This window comes from Tiliqua scincoides, chromosome 2 (assembly GCF_035046505.1).
Source record: "Tiliqua scincoides isolate rTilSci1 chromosome 2, rTilSci1.hap2, whole genome shotgun sequence".
Taxonomy (NCBI): domain Eukaryota; kingdom Metazoa; phylum Chordata; class Lepidosauria; order Squamata; family Scincidae; genus Tiliqua; species Tiliqua scincoides.
In genome coordinates this window covers 256,515,421-256,527,719 of record NC_089822.1, presented here as the reverse complement: position 1 = coordinate 256,527,719, position 12,299 = coordinate 256,515,421, and the positions used below count along the sequence as shown (strand labels likewise).

The 12,299-nt window shown below is 47.4% G+C and overlaps 1 pseudogene; it reads left to right on the top strand.

Annotated features, from left to right (window-relative positions):
• The first annotated feature begins 375 nt into the window (after positions 1 to 375).
• Positions 376 to 6,410, top strand: LOC136639077 (vomeronasal type-2 receptor 26-like; annotated as a pseudogene).
• Positions 6,411 to 12,299: the final 5,889 nt, after the last annotated feature.

Here is a 12,299-nt window from a genome sequence, read left to right as displayed (position 1 = left end):
TGCTTGTGCTACCAGATGTGCTCCAGGACACATGTAATACTAACATGCAGACAGAGGGAACCCAACACATGTGTACACATATGCATTCATGTTTATTTTGAATTGGATTTTGGTCTTTGAATGTCATGCACATTACCAACTCTTCACTGGAATGAACGTGTGCCCTTGGTTTTGTCTTGAAGAAGCAATTGGCTACTCCCCTTGCTGCTATGAAACTCTCCCCAAGCTTCACGTAATGTGTACAATGTCGGGTCACCTCCTGCACATCAGGCTCTGAATCTGAACTAACATGAGTTCAGATCTAAAGGGTAAAATTTAGAGATTTATGTTGCCTACAGTGGCTCTTATATCAAAATGACGTGTTTTCATTGAATGGAAAGTTCAATATGTCACACTTTTTTGTTGCAGTATAGGAGGCATGAATTTCTGGTATTTGCTTCCCTTCTTATTTTCCATTCATGAGATCAACCAGAACCCCAGGCTCTTGCCCAATATCACTCTTGGCTACAACGTCTATGAGAACTATTTCAGTCCAAGACTGACTTATGATGCCGTGGTAGACATACTATCTACTGGTCAGCAGAATATTCCGAACTACCACTGTGGAAGACAGAATAAGCTGCTGGCTGTTCTGGAAGGTGCTGACTCTGGAATCGCCACCCAGATTTCTGCCATGTTGGGCACCTACAAAATCCCACAGGTATGAATATGAGATGGTGCTGGTTTGGTTGAATGTAACTGCCAGTAGATGAATCTGAATCTTCCCTTCAGCATAGATGTTGGTGTCACCAGAAGGAGGGATCAGGAGAGATCAGGGTCCTAACCAATGAAGTCTCTGATAATACTCCTGAACTGTCTTCCATATAAATGAATGGTTGTACTTCTCCTCGGAGGAAAAGGAGCCATAGTTGTGATGCTGTTGAAGTGAGGTCAACATATAGATCCTTCCTCCACATAGATTTCACCCACTGTAATCAACATTCTACAGAACCACCATCTTTTCCTTTCATTAATAAGTGACTTATAGTTTTGAGAGTCATACTAAGTTTTGTATATTTTGGACAGAACCATCTATCTTTTTCCTTCCATAGGTCAGTTATGGTTTTGTGAGTCATACTGTAAAGGATAAAACCGAGTTTCCATTTTTGTACCGCATGGTCCCCAAACTAGAACCCCATTACCTGGGGATTGTCAAGTTACTCCTGCATTTCAAATGGACATGGATTGGGCTTCTGGCTCTAGACAATGACCATGGAGAAAAATTCATCAGCACCTTCACGGATGTGATCATCAGAAACGGTCTTTGTGTTGCCTTCTCTAAACGCCTTCCAGTGCTGACGGGGACCAAAAAGCAGGCTGGCCTGATTTCAGAGCTCAGGCAAAGACAAACAAATGTATTTGTCTACCATGTGGACTCTTATGCAATGCTGATTCTAGCAATACTAGTGAAAAATGCTGAAAAGGTTAACAAACCACTTGCAGGGAAACTTTGGATCGCAACTGTTTTGCAGGACCTCAGCTTGAGGTTCCTTTACAAAACGGTGGATATCCAGCACATCCATGGGTCCTTGTCGTTCTTAATCCAAACACACCAAAGGACAAAATATGATAATTTTGACCCACTTTTCAATGTCATCAAGAAGTTTGGGGAGAAAGCATTTTGTTGTTCCCATTCAAAACCTGTGTCATCTGTGAAAAGCTGGACAAGGTGTACAGAGGAAGAGGAGACCTTGTCCCAGGATGTGATTGAAATAATTCTGTCTCAAGATAGTTACAGTCTTTACAAGACGGTGCAGGCTGTGGCACATGCCCTACATGCTGCATTTGCAGCCAGAGCACTGAATCGGAGAGTGATGGCTGACGCAGGCAGGTTGGAGCATCAAATGGTACACGCATGGCAGGTATTTCTGTTCCCTCAGCGATGCCGGCACTTAAAATTTCCATCAGTTGTTCACCTCTGTAGCAAAACTCTAAGAAGTATTCAGATGTTGTGATGAAGTGAAATTGAAACAGGTGTCAGGGAAATCGAGTTTGTGAGGTTCCCAGCAAATGTTCCCTCTTCTCCACTTCATGCTTTAGTGCTTTCTATTCTCTTTAGTTGAGGGGGGATCTTCTCATCATAGGCTGAGCCCAAGACAAACTGAGACCAAAAAGGGTACCTAAATCCAACCTCTTTTTGTTTTGTTTTGTCACGTGCCCCTGCAGTGCCTTGTCCTCTCCTGCTTCTCAGTCCCCACCTGTTTGTTGCCCTCCACATCTCTAAAACTGATCAGGGGGAAGAATTCTGTGATTGAAAGTTCAGAGGAGGAGGACAGAAGGTGGAAGGAAGCAGGGAGCCTCTTCCCAATTGCTGGAGATTGATTGCAATTAGGATTGTAGTGGTCCCTTCCTCTAGGTCCAAAACAGGCCTAGGAAAGAGGGTTGATTAGACCCTCTGACTTAAGGGGAGAAAGGAAAGGGAAACCTTATCCACTACGTGGGAAAGAGCCACCTCCAAACAGTGATATACGTTTAAATTACCATTATTGATTAGTGGGGATGCCCTTGATCAGCCTCAGGCCTTCATCAGAGATTCTCTTGACCAATACCACAGGTCCAGGCTGCTAGTGTGAGCCCCTTTGAGCAGCTGTGGCGCTGGGTAGGAGTATGTATCCAGTGGGAAAGACTAGTGTCCCCACACCATGAGTGGGTGAAATGACTTCACAGCTAACCTCCTTCCTTGTCTGAAACTCTTGGTTCAGGCTACAGAGAACTGCTATTTAGCCACATCCTTCTGTCACAGTCCAAACCCTTCTCCTTTCTTTTTTTCACTCTCCAAGTTTTCCAATTTTTTACATGCTGGTTTTTTAAAAAAAAATGTCTCTCTAGCTCCACCCTTTTCTGAGGAACTCCCAATACTATAATACTTCCACGGAAGGAGTTTCTTGATGAGAAAGGGGACTTGGCAGCCAACTTTGCTATTGTGAACTTTGTGGCATTTCCCAATCAGTCCATTGCTAGAGTGAAAGTTGGGAGTCTAGAGAGGCAGAGCTCAGCAGAGATCAAGTTCACCATTGACCAGGATGCCATTGTGTGGCCCAAGGGATTTAACCAGGTGAGGAAACCTGTGGGAGAAACCACAGAGGACCTCCTGGATGCGGCCAGAGGTTGTGTCCGGGATGCCTTCTGAGTCATGGGAAGGCTGTGCGCGATATCCCTGTGCCTCAGACAAGATGTTGGACTGCGGATTTCATTATCCACAGTTTACGGCATCCGCAGGGGCCCCCCCTGGATGCTGAGGACTGACCTGTAGATTAAACAACTAAACTCCTGATTAATTGACTAGAATTTCATTCATTGGGTGCCACTTGAAGTTAATGGTTTATTAGAAGAGCTCAAATCAAATAATGACATGCAATTAAATTAATCTATAGCTTCCTAAACAAGAACACACCATCTACATTCCTCCATGGTTATTACTTGTGTGATACCTGAACATGAGAGGAAACTGAGCGCTTTCCACATGCGCTGCCTCCGACGCATCCTCGACATCACCTGGCAGGACAAAATTCCAAACAACACAGTCCTGGAGCGTGCTGGAATCCCTAGCATGTATTCACTGCTGAAACAGAGACGCCTGCGTTGGCTTGGTCATGTCGTGAGAATGGATGATGGCCGGATCCCAAAGGATCTCCTCTATGGAGAACTCGTGCAAGGAAAGCGCCCTACAGGTAGACCACAGCTGCGATACAAGGACATCTGCAAGAGGGATCTGAAGGCCTTAGGGATGGACCTCAACAAGTGGGAAACCCTGGCCTCTGAGCGGCCCGCTTGGAGGCAGGCTGTGCAGCATGGCCTTTCCCAGTTTGAAGAGACACTTTGCCAACAGTCTGAGGCTAAGAGGCAAAGAAGGAAGGCCCATAGCCAGGGAGACAGACCAGGGACAGACTGCACTTGCTCCCGGTGTGGAAGGAATTGTCACTCCCAGATTGGCCTTTTCAGCCACACTAGACACTGTGCCAGAACCACCTTTCAGAGCGCGATACCATAGTCTTTCGAGACTGAAGGTTGCCAATACAATACCTGAACATGACTTGGATATTGGTGCAGATTTTTAAAAATGCATCCCAAACATGAATGAGAGGGAACACTGCCCCTAAAATTGTGCTTGTTGCTTCTCTGTCTTTCTGCTTAGACCCTTCCTTGTTCTAGATGTACTGAAAGTTGTCATCCTGGATATGCCAAAGTTATTATAGAAGGAAAACCCGTTTGCTGCTACAGTTGTGCTCCATGTAAGGGAGGGACAATCTCCACTAAGGAAGGTGCGTAACTCACGAGGAAAGGGCAGCCCATACGGAACAGGGCAAATATGACTCACTAGAACATCTGTGAGTTTAGGTCAGGCACTTCTGAACTTGGGCCTTTTTGTGATCTGTAGACTATTATTAACCAAATGATGCTCAGCTATGTAGTTCAGTGCCTGATTGATCTTGGGTCACCTCATTCTTGGTTATCTCACAAGGTAGTTGTGTGGACAAAATGACACTCTTTTTGGATGGCGATAAAAGGCCTGAATAAGTCAGATTTTCTGCATGCAAAACGTCATCTGCTAGCCAGTGGCATCACTAGGGTATGTGTCACCTGATGCGGGAGACCAGCGCATCACCCCCGTGACAGACCTCCTCCCATCTAATGGGCAGGGCAACACCTCCACCTTGCTGGGTTGTGGCTATAACATTTGATAGAGTAGAGATATTTCAACACGGTTTGTTTCATTGCATTCTGCGTGAAATCACACATCGAATGACATATAATGTGATGTTATTCAAAAATACCAAGATTTAAAAATTTTTGGCAGGTGGTGTTGTCACCCATCCCCCCCCGTGCACTTTACCCAGTGCAGCCCCCCTAACGGTACCACTGCTGCTAGTGAAATCTGGCTACTCCCCACCCCTGATGCTATCACCAGGGTCATTTTGTAGCATCTTTGGACTATGAAAGCATATTGGCCTTGGACAGGGCGAATTGGGACTAATGCCTGCAGTGTCATTGTGCTCTTTGCATTGCTGCCTTCTCTAAGTGCTGGCATGACTGAAATTGCCCTTTTAATGTCCCCAGGAATCACCAACGTAGCATATGTCTGGAACAATACTATGCCAGAGCCTTCTTTATATTCCTATGTTAACCTATTTGTGAACATTTTTGTTAATAAACATTCTTGATAATAATAATGATGGGGGAATTGACGTGGTTGCTTCACCAACCATGCGCTAGAATCGTTCTCCACTCCTTACCCATGAATCCCAGCAGGGCCGAGCCAGGAAACTGAGATGGGCACTGCCGATGCTGCCTGCCCCTAGTCCCTCTATCCTAACTGCTTGTAAGCTCCTGCTGCTTCTTGCGGTGGGTAAATTGTCTCAACCACATGTATTTTTATATGGGATGTAGTGGACAACAGATTTCTTGTGGTGGATGTAAGGTAGATCTCAGTCATCCCGAAATCGCTCTTGTGCTTTTCAGATGCAGACCATTGCACCAGCTGTCCAGAAGACCAGCATCCAAACAAGGACCGAGATCAATGTGTCCCCAAAGTTATATCTTTCCTATCCTACAAAGATCCTTTGGGGACCATCCTTGTTTCCTTTGCTTTATTCTTATCCCTAATCACAACTTTTGTGCTCAGAATCTTCATTAAGTTCTGTGAAACCCCACTAGTCAAAGTCAACAACCGTGACCTCACCTACATGCTCCTGGTCTCCCTCCTGCTTTCCTTCTTGTCCTCCTTTCTGTTCATTGGTCAACCCTGGAAGGTGTCCTGCCTTCTCCGACAAACTATCTTCAGTGTCATCTTTTCAGTTGCGGTCTCTTCTGTGCTGGCCAAAACGGTCACTGTGGTGGTGGCATTCATGGCCACCAAGCCAGGGAGCAGGATGAGGAAATGGCTGGGGAAAAGTGTTGCACACTCCATGGTTTTTTCCTGTTCCATTGTTCAGGTGGGCATTTGCACTGTCTGGCTGGGAATCTCTCCCCCATTCCCAGATTCTGACATTCACTCCCAGCCTGGTCACATCGTACTGCAGTGTAACGAAGGGAGCGTCATCATGTTTTACGTTGCCCTTGGCTACATGGGCTTTCTGGCTGCCATCTCCTTCACTGTGGCCTTCCTAGCCAGGAGGCTGCCTGGAGCCTTCAATGAAGCCAAGCTGATCACCTTCAGCATGCTGATCTTCTGCAGTGTCTGGGTGTCCTTTGTGCCCACCTACCTGAGCACAAAGGGGAAGTACATGGTTGCCGTGCAGGTTTTCTCCATCTTGGCCTCCACTCTGGGTTTGCTGGGTTGCATCTTCATGCCCAAATGCTACATCATTATATTGAGGCCTAATCTGAATACAAAGGAACTTCTAATGATGAAAACTAAAGATGTCACCTGACACTTTATAAATTACACAGGTTCGTCCTGCATAGCTGTTTCTAAACCACAGTACTTGCCTTGTGAGCAAATCTCCTTGATTGTATTCTGACTGCTCATTCTTCCTTTTGTGTACATTATGAAGGAATCTTGTCAAGCATAATAAAAGTGAATACAAAATGATATTGCAGTGGCCACAGGACATTTCATTTTAACTACTTATGTTGATCATAACCTAATCCATAACAGATTTTTATGCTTAATTAAAATTGTTGGTCTTCATGGAATTAATGCATGAGAATCTACTGGATCCAGAAACCCATTCATCTTGTCAAGCAGCATGTTTCCCAAAGTGACCAGCCAGATGATCCTAAGAAGCCCACAAGCCAGTTAACAGGCATGCTCTAAGCGAGGTGCAGTGGTGTAACTAGAGGGGGTGCAAAGCACTGAGTTTGCAGGGAGCTTCACCGCAGCCTGAGAGAGGCCCCTTCCAAGCCATTCTGGGTGCTAGAAGCAAATCAGAGGTGTATGGTCTGACGGGGAGGGGCCCCTTGTGCACTACGGTGAGGCTCCCTGCAAAAAGTAGTGCTTTGCACCCCCTCTAGCTATGCCACTGGATAGATGTAACATGCGCACATGGTGAAATTGACTATGTTGAGACATCGGGTGAATGCTGAGCTCCACTCCCACTGCCCAAGATCGGTCAGCCTGGAACAGTTCCCGGGGAGTGTGTGTGTGTAGCTGATGCAGCTGCAAAGCTTGTGGCAGCAAGGAGGAACACACAGCAGACAGCAGCGTCCTTTTAAACTTATATGTACAGGTACATAGCATTCAAAAGAAAAAGCAACAAGCGTGGATTCCAACGCAGGGAACCAAAGCTACCGACTCTCACAAAGTGTGGAGCATTCCGACAGAGTGTTCCGCCTGCAGCCATCCAACGACCCCCCTTTTGACCAGTGGTGGCTGCTTGTTTTTATTCCACTGCTGGCCAATGGGTGCCTGTGTGAGAGTAGGCTTGGACTAATCAGCCCCACCCAATTCCAGCTGCACCTGCAGTCACTCAGCAGGCAAATGCTCTGCGCCTGCTGAGTGACTCAGCACAGGCTTCAGCTGCCTCTGCTTGGGCCTGCCTTTGATAGGCCTTCTGGGCAAAAACAAAGCGGGGTTCTCCTCCGGGAACTCCCCTCAAGGAGATAGGGCACATTCCTTGACAGTGCGCAGGGACTGAGTGCAGAGGTTCATGGCATAACTCAAAGAACTGGCACAGAGTGAGGATGGAGGAAAGATTGAAGGTGTGACAATATATGGCTCTTATTTTGGGGATAAAAGAACAATAACTGGGAATGGGAATGAAAAAGATAAGGCAACGAAAGGATGCATGCCATCTATTTGACTGCAACGGAGACATAGAAGAATCTGGGGGCCAATGATTGGGGGGGGTGCCAAAGGCCAGATTAACCTGTCTTTATCTGCTGAGATAAGGCACAGTGATTTCCTGGCTCCAAAGGAAAGATGGAAAGACAGAAAATGGTTTTAAAAGCAAACCCAGGAGGGCCGGGCACTGGGGTAAGTTGGTTTCATAGGGGAAAACAAGGAGAAGGAATCAAGATTGCTTTCCCCGGGAAGGAGCATCTCAGTGAGTGCTTGAAGTGAGGTTTGCAGTAGAGTTGGAGGAAGAGTGCAGTGAAGGAGGAAAAGAGAGCAGTGTGATCCAGTCTTAGGTGCTGGCTAGCACTGGGAATCTTGGCATAGGTGCTTGATGTAATACCATCAGGTATCCAAGCCATCCCTAAGTGATGGCAGAAGGCATGAACAGGGTCTGGGAGACAGGAGGGGTTTTTGACCCAGGTTTTATAGAGAAAATTCCCATTGGGCTCATCAAGGACCACTCTGGGGTATCTTCATGGTCCTCATTATATCTCTGCTTAGTGAAGGGTACCCGGCGGCATAGCTTATGATCATGTAGTCCAGTGCCAAGCTCAAAATTTTGCCCCGGAAGTGATGTCACAACTGGAAATGACATCACACCCAGGCTTTTTAAAAAGTGAAAATTGGTAGGAACCCACCTCCTCCCCACAGCAGCTCACCACCCACTTACTAAGAACAGCCCCACTGGATCAGGCCATAGGCCCATCTAGTCCAGCTTCCTGTATCTCACAGCGGCCCACCAAATGCCCCAGGGAGCACACCAGATAACAAGAGACCTCCCCTGGTGCCCTCCCCTAACTAAGCAGCATCCCTACTCTGCTGCTTCCCCCCAATTAGTGGTATAGCTAAGGCATCTATCTACAACTACCTGTCAAAGAAGGTTCTGTAGCCCCCTCCTGCGTGACAAAATCAGATTTAATTAAGTAAATAAATAAAACGTTATTGGTTCCATGCTAAATCATAACAACATCTCATTGGCACTCAGAACAGTCTCATAGGTCAGTTTGGAGGTAAGCAAATCCACTTTTTGTTCCGCAAGTCAGTTGTGTTTCTTTGAGTTAATTGGCCATAACTTTTGCGATCCACCAGCCCTAGAACCACTGCCCCTTGCCCTTAAGGGCTGGGCGGGTGGGGGGAAGGCAGAGGATCATGCCAGTGCTGGGTACTGAGGGGCTTTTTCTTCAACTTACCCCCCTTTGTGCCAGCCTGCTGGGGATTTGGGGAGCCCCGTGAAGTCCTCAGAAGGGCTCCCCACATCTTGGAATGTTCAAAAAATGCAATCGCAACCCATTTCCAGATTGTGATAGTGAAACCGAAAGTGGGTTGCAATAGCATTTTTAACGTTCTGAGACATGGGGAGCCCTGCAGACTTCCAGGAAGATGTCGTAAGGGAGTAAGTTGAAGAAAAAGCCCCTCAGTCCCAGCAGGGGCATGACCCTGAGGATTGTGCTGCTGCCTTCCCCCTGCCCCTGCAAAGACTTACAGCACAATTCTAACTTGCGCTGAAACAGGCAGGCCAGTGAGCCTGCACTGTATCCAGTGCACTGTATCCAGTGCAAGTTTGGGGCCAACTGTGGCTCAGTCAGGGGCAAGGGGAAACTTCTCCCCTTACCGTGGGGAGAGCTGCAGTGGCCCTAATGGGTCTACTCAGATGTGCACCACCTGATGAGGTGGCGCAGATCTGAGCAGAACGGAGCAGCCAGGAGGTGCTCTGCGCTGCCCGGGAATGGGGGCTAGGAGCTGGCATTACTGCCAGGTCCTGGCCCCGCCACCTGCTCCCTGCCCACAGGCCCACCTGCCGTCTGCCCTCTCCCGCCCTGAAATGTCTCCTCCCCGTGATTTTGCTCACTACTGGTGTCACCCCCCCAAGAGTGGCACCTGGGGCGAAACACCCCCTCACCCCCGCTATCTATGCCACTGTTTCAGATAATGCCAGGCAGGTGCCTAGCAGCGTCCAGAGATGCCCCTGGGAATCTTTAGGAGGTCACTACACACACATGAAGCCTCTGGTATGTAGTATTTACATACACAGGCACTAAGATGTCTTAGCATATTTGGCATCAAGGACAGTCAGGCACGCCTGCGCAGTTGAGCACACTCAACCAACCTTGGAAATATGTTGGGTCATTGAACTCTGTGCCTGTGAGCAGCAGAATGCTAGGAAGAAGAATCTTATCTAGGAATGTGTTTGCGGTGAAGCTAGAACTAGCTAGTAAACAGCCGGTATGAAAGATAGCATCCTTGTGGAAATTTCCCAACTACGTAATCTTATATCATGTATTTTGAGACTTAATAAAAGGCTGGGTCAGGAGCTGGGAGGGAGCACTTCACTTCTCCCTTGATTTCATTCTTGCTCCTGCTTCCAGCACTTTCAACCTCTCTGAAACCTGTATCTGTTGTCTAATTCTTGCCATGGCTTTTCTGCCACACCAACGCAGCATCTCAGGCTGCTCCTCAAGTAGCACCAAAATGCTACACTGGTACATCCAGTAAGTGGTGCTTTCACTGAGTGCTGATCATGTCCAATGTAACTGGCACAAGTAAGTTAACCTGTCGTGTGGGATTTCCTGGAATGCTCTTGTCCTGCTGATCTGATCTGTTGTTTATCTGTCATGAGAGGTCAGCACTGGGGAGTTCTGCAAACATGATTCTTCCAGCTGTACACCTGTACTTGGAGCCAGAGACTCCAGGATGATGCAAGAGTGACTCTGTCCCTAGCAATTATCAAGATCACTGTACTTTCTTCTTCTTCTTCTCACCAAAACTTGAGGGGTTCTCCTTCAGATCACCTTTGAAGCTGATAAGAGACACACCAGAACTGAGAGCAACAGGAGAGGGAACTTCCTGTACTGATCAGAAAAGACAGGTGCAGACAGACCTCCTGTATTGCTGAGAGCCAGAGTCAGATTCAGGGGAGGTGGGATTCTGCCAGTGTGGAGTTCAACATCTTCCCTTTCATATCCACAGCTCAGGCTGGACTCCTGTTACCTTAGGAAAGTGTGAGTGTGGCAGGCGTTCCCAGAATGATGCTGCTGCAGCTTTTGCTTTTGCTACTTTCTCATACTCCCTGGGGGATGCCAAAGACAAAATGCCCTCTTGGTTGCATACGTGATCTACACACCCCATTTAATTATTACAGTCCAGGAGACTACCAGATCAACAGGCTCATATCGACAACAAGTCCCATATTTGGACCATTATATTTCTTTGCACCTCCTGTGAACGGATTTGCACCGTAAGTAGTCATGTGGTGATGGAGTTACATGTGCTCCCCAAGAATCTGATTCCTACTTCCCAGTTACTCCTATAGATCAGGGACTGTCCTTATTGCCTAGCAGGAGATTCAGAAAGACTTGAGCTGACTTGAGAAAAACATGCATTTTCTGTGACTTGTGAGAACGTGAGCGAGGGGTGTCACTGACTTGGTTGTGACTCGAATTGGGGCAGTGAAAAGAGTCTCTATTTTGTATGTGACTCGGTTTCATGTTTGTGCCTGCTTCCTTTTACAGCAATTCTGCATCATGCCAAAGCTCTTGTGGGGCGATGCGGAAGCGGGCACTCAGTTTGATGGCAGCAGCAGATGTGTTGGCAGGAGGGTAGCTTGGTTCGGAGGTGGGAGTGGAGGGGAAGAGAGAGGCTTACATGTTTGTTTGTTTTTTTTGTGGGGTAGGTGCTGACTGCATGAGACTGGGAGGAGGAACCAGAAGAAGGCAAGGGCAGCCAGGACACATGGGAGGGGGCTATTGGCTGTACGAACAGACGATTCAACAAATGATGGATGACCTGACTTTTTTTCTCAATGAGGGAGAGGAGAAGGAGAAACCCAATGGAGGGGGAAGGGGTTCTTACTGTAGGAATAAATGACTGGATAGATACAAAGCAAAGGGAGGGATCAAAGGAGGCTGGCAAACCAGGGGGGAGGCATACAAGAGGAGGAAGGAAGCCCCACTGACAGCAGTGGAACTTCTGAGAAGGACCCTCCCCCATCGCTGGCTGCAGATGGGATGGGAACATCAGGGGAGTGTCAAATGAGAACTGCACTGACTGTTCTGGAATTTGAAGCCCAGCACTTCAACTGCCTGAAGTTTCTGTGTAACTCTGCAAGTTAAAAGGAGGCACCTGTATTGTTCATGTTCTGGAATGTATGGATTTGTGTTCCAGTTGACAAGCTGGCTGCTTCATTTCAGCTTCCATAATCCCTCCCTTCTCAGTAGCAAGCACCAGGAAAGTACAGCCCTCTCCCAGGGATCTGTTTCCCCCCTCCCCAATTTCCTGGACTTCTATGTTTGGACTGGACCAATGAGGCAGGTTGTGTTCTTCACTTCACTCTGCACTCGAATGCAGGTCTATTCAATTCAACTTGCAGCCAGATAGATCTTCCCTGCCTACACAAGTGCCCACCACAATGTTAGCATCAGCTGTAGTGCATCAGACACTGAAGTAGAGTAAAATCCAGACATTTCTGTTACCAATGCACCTTTTT